The sequence below is a fragment of the Microcaecilia unicolor genome, chromosome 8, assembly GCF_901765095.1.
Source record: "Microcaecilia unicolor chromosome 8, aMicUni1.1, whole genome shotgun sequence".
NCBI lineage: Eukaryota > Metazoa > Chordata > Amphibia > Gymnophiona > Siphonopidae > Microcaecilia > Microcaecilia unicolor.
In genome coordinates, this window is record NC_044038.1 from 577,706 (window position 1) to 598,484 (window position 20,779).

At 42.8% G+C, this 20,779-nt stretch overlaps 1 long non-coding RNA gene across 1 annotated transcript; it reads right to left on the reverse strand.

The window, feature by feature from the left end:
* Window positions 1-12,702: 12,702 nt before the first annotated feature.
* Window positions 12,703-19,905, reverse strand: LOC115476098. Its single transcript, XR_003943135.1, has 2 exons — window positions 19,862-19,905; window positions 12,703-12,814 (listed from the first exon to the last, which is right to left on the reverse strand). It is a non-coding gene; the product is annotated as an uncharacterized LOC115476098 (long non-coding RNA).
* Between the last annotated feature and the right edge of the window lie 874 nt (window positions 19,906-20,779).

Sequence of the window (20,779 nt, forward strand, 5' to 3'; positions counted from 1 at the left end):
ATGATCTTTCTGGCTCACAAGCTGCTTCTTTTGAAGCCAGGTGATTTCAAGTTCTAGCATGTCTTCTTGTCGGAATTCCACCCCAAGGACCTTTCATCTCCTGAAATGGAACTTATTCAGTCACACTGATTAGCAGCTCCTTCCTGGGACTGGCTCATTGCCCTCCCTGCAATACTGTATTTGGCCTGAGTGGCTTTAACCCTTTGCTCCCTGTCTGCTCTTTTAGTGCAAGGTATCTAAACCCTTTTATATCTGCACATTATTTATACTTTTATTATACTTAAAAATCCCACAAATTTTATTGTAGAAAGAAAAAAGTAAATGTGTAGAACTAGGTAAACTGTCCTCCTTTTGAGAAAAGATCTAGTGGCTCCAAATAGACTTGACAAAAACAGGCAGGACGTGATATCATCACTGGCCTGGACAATAGGTGTGGGGGGGGGGCACTGTCAGGAAGGAAGCCAGGCAGGTCAGGGGGAGGAGAGAAAAACTAGTAAGGACACGGGTCCCATAGGAAGTAGGGGTTGGGCGGAGTAGGAAAGGAAAGCGAAGGGAAGCGCCATCATTTTCAAGCAGCACTGCGAAGACTGAGCCTGAGCAGCGTCATCAGTCAAGTTACTGAGGGATGACCCCCCCCCCCCCATCATCACTGGCTTGGACAATAGGCGGGGGGGGGGGGGGGGCACTGTCTGGAAGGAAGCCAGGCAGGTCAGGGGGAGGAGAGAAAAACTAGTAGGGACATGGGTCCCATAGGAAGTAGGGGTGGGTCGGAGTAGGAAAGGAAAGAGAAGGGAAGCGGCATCATTTTCAAGCAGCACTGTGAAGACTGAGCCTGAGCAGCGTCAGCAGTCAAGTTACTGAGGGATGACCCCCCCCCCCCCCCCCCACTACCTATTCGGCGTGGAAAGTAGTGAAGTTGTCAGATCATGGCGGCTCTCCCTTCTGTGTTCCAGGATCACGCACCGAGCGAGATCTCCAAGAACAGGCAAACCAGGCAGCACAGCATACGAGGGTCATACAGAGGCGGTGTGGGCCATGTAGTGTGCCCTTCTGTAAGCATTCAATGCAGTTATTACATCCAGTGACTGGTATCTCGGTATGTTCTTGGGATGCATAAGGGGCGATCACAGCAAATGGGTTTTGACATCTCAGTGCGGGCTCTCAGCGAGAGGAAGGGAGCTCTTGCCCTCTGGATTAATGTGCACTCCCTATCAGTGTGGGGTGCATTTCGGGGCTGCACTGCTAGTTCTCGTGCGCTTGAGATTACAGCATCTCCGCCTGCATGGCATGCACTGTGGAATGCGGCCCCATGAGTTGTGCTCCTGTTTTTCAGAGCCAGAAGCTATATTACATGGGTAGATACATGTGGAAAGGAGGTGCATGGAAACAGTTCATTCCTGGGTGGCAGACAAGTACCAGCAAAGCAGCACTTACAGTGGCCATTCCAAAAAAAACAAAGCAAAGAGGAGGCCAGGAGGATCGTGAAGCACACATATTGTGTATGCTATGGGGGTTGGGAATAACCCCTATAATGTATGCTATGTGGCCAGGGCACAGCCATATTAGGTTTGGCACCATTATGTTGCCAGGAGGGGAGAAGCATTGCCTTCAGCAGCCATGTTGCAAACACCTGGTAAGCCAGAAAGCGGCCATATTGTGGCATAACAGCACATCAGCAGCTATAAGTTAGTCATAAGGCTGGTAGCAGATAACAGTAACTGGTCAGCCTTAAAGATAGGTATATCTAATTTTAAAATATGATTTTCTTCCTTTTATCGCTATTTTGTGTATGGGTTAACTTAACAGCAATGCACAAGCAGAACAGGCTTCAGTTAATGCTTTCATTAGGGGCGTGGGCATGTGCTCTACTGTTTCTAAATTGCTTGCATAACATTTATTTTCTTTCGCTAGCCATATTTTTCAGATATGCCACCTACCAAGCATCCCAGAGCTAGCCAGAAGTCCGTCCCTACATCAGCTGTGAGCAAGGGGCCAACATCGAAAGTAGGAGCAGCTGCCGCCATGGAGACAGTGGCAATTCTGCCTATCTCTGATACAGCCCCAGGACGCAATACAAGCAGGAAGCAAGGTGGGGTAGAGGAATCGGTTCAGGAACTAAGACAGCACTTAAGAACATATGGCATAGGGGAGGTGAGAAAATGGCTTCAGACACCAACGTTATGCAGCGGGACACCACCAGGGCCCCACATCACTGCGGCAGCTACCACGCCACCTCAAAGCACACCAGTTTCGGTTCCAGTTGTGGGTGAGTCTACTACAGACAGGCCAGTCCAAATCTCGGCACCCATACAGGACACAAGTAACAGAGACACACAACTGTCATTAGGAGAAGTCATTAAGGCTGCAATTGACTCCTGGAAACAGGCGCAGGTCACTTGCATGTGTACACAAATACAGGGTGTATGGCAGCCACCGAGTGAGGCAGCCAATGCGAGCACAACTAGCGTAACTGCATCACGCATTTCTGACACTCCCAGAGTACAGGGTGCACATCCCATCGACAACGAGCACCTTTCTACAGTTGTTCAATGGGCCGGTCTTCTGGCAGACTACCCCTGTGACCAATGCTGACCTTCAGCTGTTCACAGATGCATCCAGCAGCATAGAATTTGGCATTTACTTCCACAATGCATGGTGCTCTGAATGATGGCCACGACGTGGATCGATGGAGGAGTTACCAGGTACATAACATTCTTAGAACTCTTCCCAATATGGGCTCTAACCCTAGCTAACAAACACATTATCTTTCAGTTGGACAATATGGCTGTGGTGGAAGTCATCAACTGCCTGTCAGCTGAGAATTCACCGTCGCGGGCCTTGGCAGGAGATACCCAGGGAGCCAGTAGTGAAACAGGGGCCATTCAGCGACAAGTAACCTATATTGCAAGATCCCCTCAGTAATGAGAGATGCACATGCAATAATAATGAGGGTCCTGACTCTTACACGGAGACGGGGGATCACAACTATGGGAAGCCAGTTACGGAACCCCTCCTGCTTTGAACAGCAGGAAGGGAACTTGAGAGAAGCAGTGGTGGTTGGAGCATGCTTGTTATGGTGGCCTGATGCTGAAAATGGCGCACGGTTAAGCCTTGGCTTGGACGGTAGGGCTTAGCCATACAAATTTGATAATGAAGATTGCAAGACATATGCAATGCACAAGGAGAATGGTTCTCCAAAACATAAGCAAGCAAAGCGACTCCTGGAGTAGCAGATGACAAGATGTCCTTGTATTTTGTTAAGAATGTTAATATTGATCTAATGCATTGGTTATGAATGTTAATAATGATGTAAAGTTGAATAAGTTGCATGTTAATATGAAATCAGTTGTATTGCTGCCACCTGTTAAAAAATTCCCACTTTCAGAAGAAAAACGGACTACAGTGTGGTTAATGAAAGGAGTCTTAAGCATGGAAATAGAAAAGGAAAAGGGGGTGAAAGGGGAGGTGGCGGAAGAGAAATAAAGAAAGGAATCAGCTGTGGCCCCCTCCCTGCCCATCTTCAAATCCTTGTGCAAAGCCCACCTCTTCAATGTCGCCATCTGCACCTAACCGCCATACCTCTATCTAGGATATCTAGACTGCCCCAACTTGACATTTCATCCTTTAGATTGTCAGCTCCTTCGAGCAGGGACTGTCCTTCTTTGTTAAACTGTACAGCGCTGCGTAACCCTAGGAGCGCTCTAGAAATGTTAAGTAGTAGTAGTAGTATTGAGGGTGACATACACAGAGACGCACATGAATGTCCAATTAAAGCCGAACTGTTTTGATAATGCACAGGAGAAAAAGAATGAGGAAAAAGTTTCAAAATACCAGGCAACAAGTTAACAAGAGGTTAAAAGGGGGAAGGAGCAGCTCCTACTAAACTAGTAGTATTGTTCTTCCTCACTGACTGCAGCAATAATACCTATTTCACATCCCAGCCCAGTACTCACTGTTTATTGGGAAACACTGGTGCCATGACTGGGTCAAAGCAAAGATCCATGATCTAGCCCAGTATCCTGTTTCCAACAGTAGCCAGTCCAGGTCACAAGCACCTGGCAGAGTCCCAAAAAGTAGCAACATTCCATGCTACCAATCCCAGGCCAAGTAGTGGCTTTCACAGGTTTTACTTTAATAATGGTTTATGGACTTTTCTCCAGGAACTTGTCCAAATTTCTTTTAAACCCAGCTACATTAACTGCTTTTATCCCTTGCTCTGGCAATGAGGTCCAGAGCTTAACTTCACATTGAGTGAAATAATATTTTCTCCTATATATAACTTACATAAGTACATGAGTATTTGGCCACACTGGGACAGACCAAAGTTCCATCAAGCCCAGCATCCTGTTTCCAACAGTGGCCAATCCAGGACACAAATACCTGGCAAGATCCCAAAAAAGCTCAATACATTTTATGCTGCTTATCAAGCAGTGGATTTTCCATAAGTCAATTTAATAATGGTCTACGGACTTTTCCTTTAGGAAGCCGCCAAGGCCCTTTTTAAACCTCGCTAAGCTAACTGCCTTTACCACATTCTCTGGCAACGAATTCCAGAGTTTAATTACACGATGAGTGAAGAAACCTTTTCTCTGATTCGTATTAAATTTACTACTTTGTAGCTTCATCGCATGCCCCCTAGTCCTAGTATTTTTGGAAAGAGTAAACAAACAATTCATGGAGTGTCCCCTAATCTTTGTACTTTTTGAAAGACTAAACAGTCAATTTGCTTTTACCCGTTCCACACATTAAGGATTTTATAGACCTCTATCACATCTTCCCTTAGCAGACTCTTCTACAAGCTGAAGAGCCCTAACCCCTTTAGCCTTTCCTCATATGAGAGCCATTTCCCCTCAATCATTTTGGTCGCACTTCTCTGTTCCTTTTCCAGTTCCACTACATATGTTTTGAGATAGATACAGCAACCAGAATTGCACACAATACTCAAGGTGCAGTGTCACAAAGGAGTGATACAAAACCATTATGATATTCTTTGATTTATTCTGTATTCCATTCCTAATAATTCCCAACATCCTGTTTGCCTTTTTGGCCTGCCACACACTGAGCAGAAGATTTCAATGTATTATCCATGAAGACACCTAGATCTTTTACCTAAGTGGTGACCCCTAATGCAGAACCTACCATCATGCAGCTTGGGTTATTCTTCCCAATGTGCATCACTTTACACTTCTCCACGTTAAATTTCATCAGTCATTTGAATGCCAAGTGTTCCAGCCTCCCAAGGTCTTCTTGCAATTTAAGGTGGTCTGCATGTGATTTAATAGCTTTGAATAGTTTCATGTCATTTTCAAATATGATTATTTCACTCATCCTTCCTATTTCCAGATCATTTCTAAAAACGTTTAAAAAAACGCCCGTCCCAGTACAAATTAAGAACATAATTCTTGCAGCCCTCCACTACTCACCTTCAACCACTGAGAGAATTGGCAATTTAACTCCACCCTTTGTTTTCTATTAACCAGTTCCTAATCATCAACAGAACATTGCCTCCTATCCCATAGATTTTAAATTTTCTCAGGAGCCTCTCATGAGGAACTTTGTCAAACACTTTCTGAAAATCTAGAAACACTACATCAACCGGCTCACCTTTATCCACATGTTTATTCACGCCTTCAAAGAAATGAAGCAGATGGATGAGGCAAGACTGAACCCATGCTGACTATGTTTGTCTATGTTTTCTGTATTTTTATTTTTTATAATAGTTTCTACCATTCTGCTTGGCACTAATGTCAGGCTTTGAGGTCTGTAGTTTCTTGGATTACCCATGAAACCCTTTTAAAATATTGGTGTTACGTTGGCCGTTGTACAATTTCAGGTACCACCCAGAGTAGATCATCCTTTACTCAGACCAAACTTGTAATATTTTGCCATCCCAAAATACATCATTGATTAGTTAATTCTACTTTCACAACTGTGCATTTATTTCAATATAAGCACAGTAACAATGTTTTTTTTTAGCTTCAGTTTATTTAAAACTTGACATATTGTTATTTGGTGTACAGTCATAGCAGCTTAAAAATAATATCTTGGATAAAGTTAGAAAAGAAATGCAATATTATATAAAGAATAGAATAAAATAAAAAAAATTATATGACAGATAAAGCCGTTTCAGGAGCTCTATGCTGAATACGCCTTGCCACCCTCCGATGAGTTCTATTATGCACAGCTAAAGCATTATATACGTTCCTTGTCCTGGGAAGCGCTGGCGGAGGATGTCCAGGAAGAGTTGGCAATAGCATTCTCTTTAGAGGCACAGCAAAAAGTGCCCCTCACGTTCCATCACAGGCACATCAGGGACACAGTTACCGAACTAGACTATGCCAAGTTACTGGCTGCCTGGAAACGAGATATCCCCATGGCCCTTACATTGCCTCAGTTCAAGTCCCATGTGCTTACAATGCGCAAAACAATGAACATGACGCAGCACTGGGAGCTACAATACAAATTTGCTCTTCGACTACATTTCTGCCAGAAGAGCCTTTCACATGGGACTCTCGCCTTGGGGGGAGTGCCTCAAATGCAGGGATCCGGGGGCCACCCTCAGGCACATGTTTTGGTCCTGCAAGGGCATAGTCCGATTTTGGAAGGAGCTAGTACAATATGTTTCTGAGATGTGGAAGGCGGGCTGGAATTATGACTCAGCGCTGCTCCTGGGCTATCCTGTTCTCATACACCCTGTCCCATCAGGATTTACCACTTTTGTACGCAAAGCTATTGTAGTGGCTAAACAAGCAATACTTTCAGAATGGCTTACATACAACTACCCTACAGTATCGCAGTGGCGTGTGCGTATGATAACGTTACTGTGGGTAGAGAGGGTGGGAATTACAGACTTTAAAACGAAGACTGGAGTGCGTTTCCAACTCACTTAGACTCCCTTTTTTAATACTCTGACTCCAACTGCCAGGAGTAGACTGTTAAACTTCTAGATATTGCCCTGTACCCTGCGTTATTATGTTCATTTGATGCCATAGCAAGGGAAAGGGGGGGGGGGGGTGGGAAGGGAAGGGGAGGGAAGGTTAAGTCCTATTTGTTGGGGTAGAAGTACTATGTGTTAGTTTAGCCACATGGGGGGAAAATATCAGACATTCATACATGATGATGTTAACTTTTCTTATTAAGTTTTGAATAAAAATGATTGAAACATAAAAAAAATTGTATAGCCTTTACATGTCTCAGGCCCTACACTGCCCAGCCCCCCCCCCCCCCCCCAGTACTCCATCATTTTCAAAATGTAGTTGTGCCAATTTGAAATCAATTTTAAAGCCATTGTATGGGTACTCGTTAGCGTATCCGAAAATGACTCTTCTCAAAGTGGCTATGAAATGTACATAAGTACATAAGCACCGCCATACTGGGAAAAGACCAAGGGTCCATCAAGCCCAGCATCCTGTTTCCGACAGCGGCCAATCCAGGCTTCAAGAACCTGGCAAAACCCCCCAAAAAACAACAACAATTTTTTTTAATAATGTTCAATGGACTTTTCCTTCAGGAAACTGTCCAAACCCCCTTTAAATTCCGTAAGGCCAGCTGCTGTCACTACATTCTCCGACAACGAGTTCTAGAGTCTAACTACACGCTGAGTAAAGAAAAACTTTCTCCTATTTGTTTTAAATCTACCATATTCTAGCTTCATCTTGTGTCCCCTGGTTTTCTTGTTGTTTGAAAGTGTAAACAAACGCTTCACATCTGTCCGCTCTAATCTGTTCATTATCTTGTAGACTTCTATCATATCACCCCTCAGCCGCCTTTTCTCCAAGCTGTGAGGTTCAAAACTTGCGTGCTTTGAGCTGTACTAAAAGGGGAGAACTCCTTTCTTCCTTCTTAGGTCAGAACAGTAAAACATTATATGAGCCTGGCATTTTCAAAAGTGCATGCGCAATTTTACAGGGCCACTCTGGTGGGATAAGGGAATGGGTGATTCCCCTGAGTCCCACAATGCCATGGAAGCCTCACCCAGCTCTCTGTATGCATTGTGGAGCCTTGCTGTAGACGATTCCATCTGAGCCCTGCACCCCCTATGCTCAGCCCTACTCACTATCCCAATGTGTACAGACACTGGTACACAAATTTTTTAGCTACTAGTTTTCAAAAGGGAAGAATATATATTGGTTCCCATCGAAAATGGAGTGCAATATGCATTGATTGAAAGTACACTGATATCATTTTATTGTAACTGAATAAAATGGGAAGCTGTAGGATTCATTAGAAACATAGGAAATAGCATTTCTAACCTGAAAAGACTAAAAGACTGGGCTTTTTTCTGTGTTAATGGTCACCCTATCAAGCTATACTGCACATTATGGGAGCAATTTTATAACTGGGTCCCTTCCACTTAGGTTGCCCAAAGGAGGGCAGTAGGGGCCTCATCTCTAATGGAATTTAGGCAGCTGGGTTCTATTACTGAAAACTAACATATCCTGGTATCAACGTGCCTGACATTTAAGCACTCAGAGTTAGAGCTGTTTAAACATGAGTCTCTATCAGGCTCATCTTCCGACATAAATCCGCACTTGGACGTCAGAGATGTCCAAATCGGTATAATCGAAACCCAATTTTGGACGTCTCTAGCAGAAGTCGCAAGGACATCCAAATCCGAGGGGGGTGTATCGGAGGTGTGGTGAAGGCAGGACTTGGGTGTTCCTAAGACTTGGACGTCTTTGAGCCATAACGGAAAAAAGTAGAGACGTCCAACACTAAAACTTGGACGTTTTCACCCGGACCTGTTTTTATTGCGAATACGGCACAAAAAGGTGCCTGAAATGACCAGATGACCACCGGAGGGAATCGGGAATGACCTCCCCTTACTCCCCCAGTGGTCACTAATCCCCTCCCATCCTCAGAAAACATCATTAAAATATTGATTGCCAGCCTCAGATGTCATACTCCGGTCCATGACAGCACATGCAGGTCCCTGGAGCAGTTTTAGTGGGTGCAGTGCACTTCAGACAGGTGGACTCAGGTCCATACCCCCCCCCCCCCCGCCTGTTACATTTGTGGAGGAAACAGCGAGCCCTCCAAAACCCACCAGAAACCCTCTGTACCCACATACAGGTGCCCCCTTTCACCCGTAAGGGCTATGGTAATGGTGTACAATTGGGGGTAGTGGGTTTTGGGGAGCTCAGCACACAAGGTAAGGGAGCTGTGTACCTGCGAGCATTTTATGAAGTCCACTGCAGTGCCCCCTAGGGTGCTCCATTGCTGTCCTGGCATGTCAGGGGTACCAGTGTACTACAAATGCTGGCTCCTCCCACATCCAAATGGCTTGCATTTGGACGTTTTAGACTTGGACATCTTTGGTTTCGAAAATCGCAGAAAATCAAAGACGTCCAAATCTAAGGATGTCCTTGATATTTTCGAAACGAAAGATGAACGTCCATCTTTTTTCGAAAATGACCTTTTCCCCGCCTCCAAATTTGGACATTTTATAAAGACGTCCAAATTCCAACTTAGACGTTTCTTTTGAAAATGCCCCTCTATGTGTGGCAGGTACCTGATAGAGAATACTGTGTGTAAGTCCCATGCAGAAGTGGAAGCCACGCCTATGTCCCTTCATGCTCTGCCCCTGCATACAACCCCTTGGCAAATGCACATTATGGAAGTTACACAGGGATCTGCAGAAATTTTGCATTTACACTCGTGTATGCACAAGCTCACATTTATGGTATTTTTATAAACATCTCAGTGCAGGCATCTGATGTTATAGACATGCACTTTATATCAACGATAGGATATAATGTATTGATGATATTGTCCCCAAAAGGAAAAAACAAACAATCTATAACAAAATTGGTATAAAACAAAACAAAAAGTCCAATAAATAACATGAGGAATTAAACAGAAGGAAACCCTGACCTTCTTTGTGTTTCCTACTGATGAAAACCAGAGACATGGATCAGAAGGTTGGACAAGTCTAAAGATAATGGATCCTTAATCAAAAGTAGATTACTCTGTGCGTCTATACAAGAATACAAGAGAAACATGAATATCCAGAACACAGGGGAGAATCCTACCTCATTTAAAGGATCAATTAATTAATGTTGTGAAAATAAAGCAAAGCCACTGTTCCAGGATGATTATTCCAGACCTCTTCATGAGTCATTTATTGGAGTTGGACTCTATTTTTAGTAATATTAAAATTGCCACATTGGTAAAACATGATCCCAGATATAGTGAATAATAGCATCACAGAATGAGCCCAACATGCAAAGGTTGACAAGAAAAGGAAAGAGTTTCTGTTCGATGACAAAATTAAACATTGTAACAAGCAATTTATGAGCAAGGGAAATCATGTGGTAAGTTAGACATTATTAAAAATGACCTGACTGTGCTGTGTTACCCATCCTCTGGCAAACACTAAATCTAGATAGATCTTTTCTTTCTTTCAGATATGATTTGCATTGTATTAAAGTTGCATTCTTCTACTAATTAAAGTCCCCTCCCCCATAATAATTTTTTAGGTTGTAGAAAGGTAGACATTTTAGATACTAAGATGTGGTTTAACAGGGACCAGACAGCTCCATGCAAAAGAGAATGCGGTGTCTGAATTTAAGAAGGTGTTTCATGGGCACGTGGGGTCTGTTAGGGAAAGAGAGAGAGAGATAGTGGTTGCTGAGGATGGGCAGGACCTTATCTGCCGTCAGGTTTCTAAGGGGCCCATTTACAAAGGTGCGCCAAAAACTGGCCTACGACAATGTGTGTGTGGGTGGGTGTTTTTGGTGCGTGTCAGACCCTTATTTTTACCACGTCTAGAAAAAAGGGATCATTTTAATGGGCCAGAAGATGGATGTGCGGCAAAATGAAAACAGGCGCGCATCCATTTTTGGTCTGAGACCTCACTGCCATCCATTGGCTTAGCAGTAAGGACTCACACACTACCCGGGCGGTAAGCATGCAGTGCGCACCAGGCTGTTTATCACCGGGTAGGCGCCCCATGTGTTTGCGGCAAGTGCCAAATTTGGAATTACCACTCGGGGTACGTGGAAGCCAGGCAGTAGAGGTGGCCGGTTCAAATCCCACTGCTGCTCCTTGTGATCTTGGGCAAGTCACTTAACCCTCCATTGCCTCAGGTACAAACTTAGATTGTGAGAAATATCCAGAGTACCTGAATGTAAGTCACCCTCAGCTACCACTGAAAAAGGTGTGAGCAAAATCTAAACAAATAAATAAAGATTCTAGAATTCTAAAGAGTAACAAGATTCCATGCAGAATTTCAAAGTGTAGCAACATTCCATGTAGAACCCCAAAGAGTAACAAGCTTCTTTGGGGTGGAGGAGTGGCCTAGTGTTTAGAGCACCGGTCTTGCAATCCAGAGGTGGCCAGTTCAAATCCCACTGCTGCTCCTTGTGATCTTGGGCAAGTCACTTAACCCTCCATTGCCTCAGGTACAAACTTAGATTGTGAGCCTTCCTGGCACAGAGAAATATCCAGAGTACCTGAATGTAACTCACCTTGAGCTACTACTGAAAAAGGTGTGACCAAAATAAAAATAATGCAGATTTAGCATTCACTAGATGCGCTAGGTCTCATGTGTCTTTGTAAAAGGGTCTCCATGTTTCTAAAGACTAAGAAAGTCAATCATAACAACTGAGTACACAGGTGCCTGGGCACTCCCATCACCTAAAAAGTCTGGTGACATCAAGTAGCTGCTCCATCAGCCACACTGCTTGATATCCAACTCCAGCAGAAAATTAATTTTAACATAATCTTGCAAAAAAAAAAAAAAAACCACTATGTACATTTAAAGCTCCTTATGGAACAATGCAAAAAGGATGGAATATGCTCATGATAAAAAATGTCCACTACATCACACCCACACTATCATCATGCAAGTTAATGTTAAAACCACTCTCTATCCTCACATTAACTAATGCGATCACATTAGGTAGCCAGAGGCTCATTAACTAGCTAATTCATGCTCATGTTATTTAATGTTAAGGATAATAGACACTACACTAAAAAAAAATGTTATTTAATTTGCCCCACTTTCTTTCCATGTTTTGATTCCTGACTTCAAAAACTTCATCCTGGCACAGAGTTTTGGCTATATGGGCTCACTGTCGAAGCAGAAAACCTGCTGGAAATCAGAGTAGGCCAGAAATTAACATTTCCTTTACAAGCAAGCTGTGAGAATGTCTTGGGATCAGCTAGAGCAGGAGTTCTCAAACCTAATCCTAGAGGCACCCCAGTCAGTCAGGTTTTCAGGATATCCACAATGAATATTCATGAGATAGATTCTCTCTCATGAATATTCATTGTGGGTATCCTGAAAACCTTATTAGCTGGGGTTACTCCAGGAACAGGTTTGGGAACCCCTGAGCTGGAGGGAATCCAGGGTTCTACAGAAGGCTTCAGGAAGATGTAAAAAGAGTCATAAGAACATAAGAGTAGCCATACTGGATCAGATTAATGGTCCATCTAGCCCAGTATCCTAACAGTGGCCAAGCTAGGTCACAAGTACCTGGCAGAAACCCAGTTATTAGCAACATTCCATTCTACCCATCCTGGGGCAAGCAGTTGCTTCCTATGTCTTTCTCAATAGCAAACTATAGACATTTCCTCCAGGAATTTGTCCAAACCTTTTTTAAACCCAGACACACTAACCACTGTTACCACATCCTCCGGCAAAGAGTTCCAGAGCTTAACTATTCTTTGAGTGGAAAAATGTTTCCTCCTTTTTGCTTAAAAAGTATTTCCATGCAACTTCCTTGAGTGTTCCCTAGTCTTTGTATTTTTTGGAATGAGTCAAGCCTTGATTTACTTTTACTAGTTCTACATCACTCGGGATTTTGTAGACCTCCATCATATCTCCCCTCTTCCGTCTCTTTCCAAGCTAAAGAGCCTTAACCTCTTTAGACTTTCATCATACGAGATGAGTTTCATCCCCTTTATCATTTTGGTCGCTGTTCTTTGAACCTCTTCTAATTCTGATATATATTTTTTGGAGATAAGGCAACCAGAACTCATCGCAATACTCAAGGTGTGGTCACACCATGGAGCAATACAGAGGCATTGTAGTATTTTCAGTCTTATTTACCATCCCTTTCCTAATAATTCCTAGCATCCTGTTTGCTTTTTTGGCCGCCACCATACACTAAGCAGAAGATTTCAGCGTATTAGCTACAACGACACCTAGATCTTTTTCTTGAGTGCTGACCCCCCCCCCCCCCCCCAAGGTGGACTCTAGCATCAGGTAGCTATGATTCAGATTATTCTTTCCAATGTGCATCACCTTGCATTTGTCCACATTAAATTTCATCTGCCATTTGGATGCCCAGACTTCCAATTTCCTAAGGTCTTCCTGCAATATTTCAGAGTCCACAAGTTTTAACAACCTTAAATAGTTTTGTATCATATGCAAATTTAATCACCTCACTCATCATTCCGATTTCCATATCATTTATAAATATGTTAAATTGCACCAGTCCCAGTACAGATCCCTGTGGCACTCCACTGTTCACCCTCCTCCATTGAGAGAAAAGACCATTTAACCCTACCCTCCGTTTTCTGTCCAATAACCAATTCCTAATCCATACTAGAACTTTGCCTCCTATCCCATGACTTTTTAATTTTCTCAGGAGTCTCTCATGAGGAACTTTGTCAAAAGCTTTCTGAATATCAAGATAAACTACATCAACTGGCTCACCTTTATCCACATGTTTATCTAATCTGGCATGTGTTAGACCATTAATTCCAACATGGGTCCAAAGCGGTGTAGAAAAACATGATCTACAGTAAACAACAAAAATACAAATACAAATTACACAAAGTATCTAAAAATACATAAAACCCATTTAAACTAAACTTATACAAGTTACACATGGTGCATTATGAAACTTGTAGTGCTGATTTCAATGGGTAGAATCAAGATCTACAAATCCCACATTGACTTCAAAGGGGAGAAACAGGGACTATAAATAGCACATTGATTTCAATGGGTAGAATCAAGAACTACAAATCCCACATTGACTTCAATGGGTAGAATCAAGAACTACAAATAACACACTGAATTGGTTTATATGTTCAAAAACAGAATTGGATAAAAAGTCTCTCTTGGAACTGGGGAATTTGGCAGCTCAGCAGTTCTGTGAGCTGAGAACCACGGAAACTGGGCAAGTCATTTTCACTCTCAATTGCCCCTGGTATGTACTAGAGATGTCAAGGATATACTGCCCCAAAAGAGTGAAATTTACAGGTGTATTATCAAATGTACAATTAAACAATAAACTGGAGCTTATACAGGATTATGTGGACTGTAGTCTAGTCCATCCTCTGTATAAAAGTCCATAAGAATAGCCATACTGGGTCAAACCAATGGTCCATCTAGCCCAGTATTCTGCTTCTAGCAGTGGCCAGTCTTTCTCCTATCCCATTTCTGGAGACACTTTAATTCCTTCTGTCCTCAAAATGTTTGCCTTCAACCTTGAAAATAAGTAGAGATCTGGAAGATTTCATCTACTGAGAACTGACACTTCACCAGTGTCTCCTATGTTAGTACAGCCCAGTGAAAGGGGGTGGGAGACAGACACATGAGGAGAGAGTTCAAAAGACCCTTTAATCTGATAATGGGTGAGAAAGTCAATTAAGTCCTTTGTGTCAGTCTCAAAGTGTTTAATCATTCTAATTTGCAACATCTTCTGTTTCTCTGTGCTCCTGAAGTTTCCTTTAAGCATCTTTATTGTAAGGTTGTTAAGGGAATGATTTTTCTTTGAGAAAATTCACTACTGAACTGTCATTCTGTTGGGTTTTTTTCTGAAATAGTTTATATTTTATCTATGAAGATTAATAGCTGTATTCAACTTTTGGCTTGATTCTCCAATGTAGCATCCTTCTTCAGAATGTAAGTCTTTGAAGAAGCCTAGAAGCAAATGACAAAACCTTGCAAGAGATCGCAATGCAAGTTAAGCTAGAATATATCATGAACCCTACAGCTACCCAAATGGGAAAGATATTTAAAATAAAAGATAGACACCTGAAACGTGTGGTGGCCTCAACACTACCCTCTGCCTCCTAAGCCAAGACAGATACACTTTCCACCCAGCCTCTATATCCCATTCTCCTCCCCCCCCCCCCCCCAAAAAAAAAGAACATTCTGTCCCTGAAGGATTTATCACTTCCCATTCCTTCCTTCTCCAAGGTACTTTTTTCCAACTCTGTTCCCTTCTCATCTAGGCTGGCCAGAAGCAGTCTGGCTTTCCCTTTCATCACTGTCAGTGAAAAATATGCAAGTTGAAGGCTAAGGGAGAATAGTAGTAGTAGTGGACCCATGGGAGGGGGAAGTGGTAGATGGAGGGAGAGATGCTTTGTACCCACTTAAATTAATGCTGGGCACATCCAAAATATCAGTTCTGCCTACGCTGCTGCCTCAGCCTATAAGCTCTCATTTCAGAGCTTCCTTTCAACTGAAAGAAGCCTGCATCCTGTGCATGTACATCTTAGGGGTATTTAAAATGTCTTTATCACATCATAAAAACTAAAGAATAACCATACTGGGTCAGATCAAGGATCCATTTAGTGTAGTATCCTATTTCCAACAGTGGCCAATCCAGAGTCCCAAAAAGTAGCAAGATTCCAAAATCCCAAAGAGCAACAATATTCTGTGCTACTTATACCTAAATAACAGCTTATGGACTTTTCCTCCAGGAATTTGTCCAAACCTTTTTAAACCCAGCTACATTAACTGCTTTTACCACTTGATCCAGCAATGAGTAATAAAAATATTTTTTCCTATCTGTTTTAAACATGCCACTATGAACTTCATGGAGTATTCCCTGGTCTATATATTTTTTCATAGAGTAAATTCCTGTTTACCTGTTCCACTCTATTCAGGACTTTATAGACCTCTATCATATCTCCCCTCAGCCATCTATTCTCCAAGCTAAAGAGCCCTAACCTCTTTAGCCTTTGCTCATATGAGATCCGTTCCATTCCCTTTATCATTTTGGTTACCCTTCTTTGTACATTTTTCAAATTTTTCAATTGCACAACATCTTTTTTGAGATGCAATGACCAGAATATATATATATAGGTTACTTCCTCTTCCGGGGCAGAGGGAGCTGCAGCGAACGAGCAAAGTTAGTAAACTCGCAGCAGGCGCGCGCCGCGGCACCCCCCCCCCCAGCGGCATGCACCCGGGGGGGCGGGGCGCCGCCCCGGGTGTCCGCCCCCCTAGGAACACCACTGCTTTTCCTTCTAACCCTTCAGCAATGTCTCTCACAATATATTAAACAGAATCAGCCCCAGAACCAACCCCTCAGGCACTCCATTGTTCATCCTCCTTTCCTCTGAGTGGATTCCATTCACCACTGCCCTCTGTGGCCTGTTGGTCAACCAGTTTCCAATCCAGTTCACCATTTTAGGTTCTAAGTTCAGCCCTCTCTGCTTATTCATGAGTCTTCTGCGAGGGACTGTATCAAAGGTTTTCCTGAAATCCAAGTAGATTACATCTAGTGCATGTCCTCCATCCAGATCTTTGGTCACCCAGTCAAAGAAATCAATCAGATTTGTTTGGCAGGATTTTCCTTTGCTAAAGCCATTTTGCCTCAGATCCTGTAACCCGTTGGCTTCTAGAAAGTTAACTATCTTTTCTTTCAGCAGTGACTTCATTATTTTTCACTCCGTTGGGAAATGCACTGTAATCCTTTTCTCATTGGACTTACAAACACACAGCTGCATAGACTAGAACTTGTTCAACATATGGCCATTAAACTACTTTACAGCTGCAAGAACTTTGATCGAATAAACCTCTTTTCTTAGCAGAGCACTGGCTCCCCATTGCATACAGAATACCCTTTAAAATGATAAAATTAAGATCAGGTTCTCCAGCATTTTGGGCTAACCATCTCATACCCTGCTGTCTCACTAGAACACTTCATCTTCCAAGAAAAATGTATTAACTATCCCATCCTTTCACCATGTTCATGGTGACACTGTCTGAAACTCTTGTTTTACCATCTTGGCATCTTATCTCTGGAATTCCCTCCCTCTATATCTGTTTATCAATGTTTACAGAGCTCCTTCACCAAATTTAAAACTTGCTTAAAGCTTACTGGTATTCTGTCGCATTCCAGGCTGCCTTGATGATTTTCTTTTCCTCCCGAAATGGCCTGCATTTCCTGAGTGAAAAATGTTTTACCTCCCCCTTGTTCCAGCCTTTCCCTATCATCCCTTCTTGGACTATGCTATAATAATTTCCTCCATATATTCTCCCATTGTAATATCATTTTACATCCATTTGTGGTTTGTATTGTCCAACTGACTCCCTTATTATTTTATCTCGATATTGTAAACCACTTAGACTTTTATCAAATAAACTGAACCTTGCGTCTTGCATAGAAGGTAACACATATAAGAGATATTAGTAGAATGACAGTTTTTCTTCACGAGTAAGCTCCTCGGGACTGAATCTCCTGCTTGGTGAATTCCCATTTCAGGAAGTTGCTCATTGAATAATGTGGAGTTATCTGCAAAGGGATGAAAGTCTATTTGGAGAATAGTACAGGAAGCTCTGTCCAGGTGAGAGGCCTTTGAACATTGCCCTTAGCAAAGTTTTTCCATTGAAGCAAAAGAGTAAAAGGATGGAGCCAGGGTTAATGATCAATCCTCTCTGTCAGGCTGACATTGTGTGATCTAATTAGATGATAAAATGTGATGAATGTGTGTTAAACTCAGCTCCTCTCTGCATAATCCCCTAGGACCCTTCACCTTTTCTAGCTGACCTTTTACATCTCTGCTTTATTGTATCTGAATGCAATTAAATCAATTTGTCAGATATTTGCATTGCTACAGCTTGTTCAGAATTCAATTAGTCACTGTCGCTTTGCAATCCTTGTGAGAGAGAGAGACAGAGAGTCAGACTCTCCTGCCCACCTCATGCATATGAATTCCCAGATCTCCTGCGCCCTGACACCTGAACAGCAGATTTCAAATCATTCTTAGCTTGTGCTGAGGACAAATGCTAAAGTTGGTGGGTGAAACCAGTTGTGAGCCAGCAGATCATCTGCTGGAGGGGGGGGGGGGGGGAGAGAAAGACTGTGAAAACTGTAGAATCTGTTCTCACAATACACCCCAAAAGCACAATCTCTGCTCATCTCAGCACTACGACCATTCATTGACTCCACCACACTTACAACAGGACGTAACAGTCTTAGAGGCAAACGTTAGCATGGAGTCGGCATGACATCTTCAAACAATGTTATAGGTGTACAATGCAGAAAAGGACTTTTTCACAGAAGTTAACACTGGCATTAGATAAAAGCACATAATGGTAATGAGGCTCTGAGCTTTTCTGCACCTATGCAGAGAACAGTGTAGCAGACAGAGGGCCAAGGGGCCGATGCACAGCTGCACCTGATAAATATAGGTGCCGCTGGAAAATTTACCAGGTCACAACAATGACGCACAAAGAGTATCGCATGCAAATAGGATGCATGGATTTGACAGCTTAAGTTTTTTGAGTTGCCCGGGGGGGGGACTTGAGAAGGGGTCCACCAGAGTCCAGCTTACCCCTTTTCCAGCCCCCCTCCTCCCGGTGCAACTGAAAACTCTCTGGTGGTGTAGCGACCCCCCCCCCCCTTCCCACCTCCCTGTACCTTGAAAAAGATGGATGCAGGAGGGCAGGAGCAACACCTCCTTCCTCCTGCCTCTGGGCCCACCCTGTGCAAAATGGCAGCACCCAGCACAAAGCTTACCATGCTGGAAATGTTTGCTTTAGACTGTTTTTAGTCAGTCTAAAGCAAACATTATTTTGCAAGTAGTCCACAAAGGGGTTTGCCATGACTCTAACGTGTGCCCTTAGCAGCCGCCGAGAACCCCATGCAAATGTGCTCATTAATATTTTGATGAGCATTCCAGGGGATGCACAGCTCCAGAGCACCTACCTCTAATGAGCTAATTTTGCAACTGCTCTAGAGCTGTCAGAAGAGGAGGGAAACACAAACAGACAGTTTGCAAAGGCTGCCGGCATGTGCTCCCTACCTTTCCCCTCCTGACCCCCTTCCAGGTGCCAGACCTCTACAGTCTATGTCCCAGAAACACCAAAGAAAGACCATGATCAGGTACATGATATCATATTCATTATTGATTTAATCATAAATTGATAGTGAGTGTGACTATTGGGTAGACTGAAAGGACTGTTCAGGTCTTTACCTGCCGTCACTTACTATGTTACTATATCCTAAAAGATCGACACTGAGTCATATCTGCTACCAAGCACATTTAGAATTTGGTAAATAATTGCTTAATCCCCCAGTGGTTTTTCTTCCCCCCAAATGCCAAACTTGCAAGGGAAACAGGTCACTGTGATAGCATCAGGATAGTAAGGTCACAAAGATGTCCAGTTACGTGCTAGCTTTGAATATGATATAAATTTATTTTTCTAAACTGGATGTTTAAGCTGCATGCACCCAAGACATAAATGTCCATTTCTCTTGTGATTCAAAAGAGGCTTTACATTGTCAGATTTTGTTCTAAAATACTGGTGAAATTTGAGATATAAAAATAGCCATACTGATCAGGCCAATGTTCCATCTAGCCCAGTATCCTGCTTCCAACAGTGGTCAATCTGCATCACAAGTACCTGGCAGAAATCCAGTTAGCAACAACATTCCATGCTATAAATCCCAGGGCAAGTAGCAGCTTCCTCTATGTCCATCTCCATAACAGACTATGGACTTTTCCTCCAGAAACTTGCTCAAACCCAGATACGCTAACCACTGTTACCACATCCTCCGGCAGTGAGTTCCAGAGCTTAACTATTCTTTTAAAAGTATTTCCATTTAATTTCATTGAGTGTCACCTGGTCTTTGTACTTTTTAAAAAAGTGAAAATCGATTCACTTAAAGACCTCAATCATATCCCCCCTCAGCCATCTCTTTTCCAAGCTGAAGAGCCCTAACCTCTTTAGCCTTTCCTCAAGTGGGAGGAGTTTCCTCCCCGTGATCATTTTGGTTGCTCTTCTTTGAACCTTTTCTTATTACATTATATCTTTTTTGAGATACAGCGATCAGAACTGAACACAATACTCAAGGTGAGATTGCAACATGGAGAGATACAGAGGTATTATAATATTCTGGGTCTCATTTTGCATCCCTTTCCTAATAATTCCTAGCATCCTGTTTGATTTTTTGGCCACTGCCATGCACTGGGCAGAAGATTTCAGTGTTTTGTCTATGACACCTAGATCTTTTTCTTGGGTGCTGACTCCCAAGGTGGACCCTAAGCATCAGGTAACTATGATTTGGATTATTCTTCCCAATGTGCATCACTTTGCATTTGTCCACATTAAATTTAATCAGTCATTTGGATGCCCAGTCTTTCAATTACCTAAGGTTTCCCTGCAATTTTTCACAGTCCACATGTGTTTTAACAACTTTGAATAATTTTGTGTCATCTGCAAATTTAGTCACCTCACATGTCATTCCAATTTCCAGATTATTTATAAATATGTTAAATAGTACTGGTCCCAGTAAAGATCCCTGCAGCATTCTAGTATTCACTCTCCTCCATTGAGAAAAATTACCATTTAACCCTAACCTCTGTTTTCTGTCCAATAACCAATTCCTAATCCACAGGAGGACATTGCCTCCTATTCCATAACGTTTTAATTTCTCAGGAGTCTCTCATGAGGAACTTTGTGAAAATCTAAATTCACTACATCAACTGACTCACCTTTATCCACATGTTTATTTACAAAGCAAATTGGTGAGGCAAGACTCCCCTGTGCTGAACTCACGCTGACTCTGGCCCATTAAACCATGTTTGT